A 741-nucleotide genomic window follows, 5' to 3' on the forward strand; every position below is an offset into this window, starting at 1 on the left:
ACAAAGCCTAAAAGATAAAATCCAAAACTTTTAGGGGCAAAAAGGAAAAAAGGAAAGAAGAAGAAGAAGGTTGGAGTAAAAGCAACGGAAGCAGAAGAAGAACAGTAGCAGCAGAGTAAAAAAGACGAAAGCCGCGTGGGACCAAACACAGCAGCAACAGACCAACCACGATCCTTCTACACACACACCAAATCTTTTTCTCTTCTCTTATAAACCCTACTTCCGTCCCCCCTTCCTCTCCCCCCACTCTCACACATTCCTCAAATCAAATATCATCATCTCCCTCTTTTCTTAATAACTTTCTCTCCTCCTAATCTTCCCAAGTATCCACAGTGGGAATTCGACATTTGGGTTTGTGAAAAAAGCCGCTCGCTCTCTCACATTTGGGATGGATTGTTCAACAAGTTTGAGATTTCTTTGTTTTGTGATTTCCCAATGAGTTTTAGCTTCTGGGTTTTGGGAATTTGCCTGAGTTTTGAACTGGGTTTTTGTTGTTTTTTTTCTTGGATTAACTGAGTTGGTGTTTGATTGATCCATCCCGAATTAGAACCACCTGTTTTCTTGCTTCGTTTTCTCTTTTCTTTTGTTTGTTTGTTAGTTTTTTTTCTCTTCCCTGAAATTTAAGGGAGCGAGCGGCGGAGAAACTGGTTTTTCTTCGATTTGTTTGGTGAGATTACTGTCCATGGACCGAGGCAAATCGAAGAAGACGGGTGAAAAGATGGATTGGGAGAGAGATGAAGG

This window comes from Sesamum indicum, linkage group LG8, assembly GCF_000512975.1.
Source record: "Sesamum indicum cultivar Zhongzhi No. 13 linkage group LG8, S_indicum_v1.0, whole genome shotgun sequence".
NCBI classification, from domain to species: Eukaryota; Viridiplantae; Streptophyta; class Magnoliopsida; order Lamiales; family Pedaliaceae; genus Sesamum; species Sesamum indicum.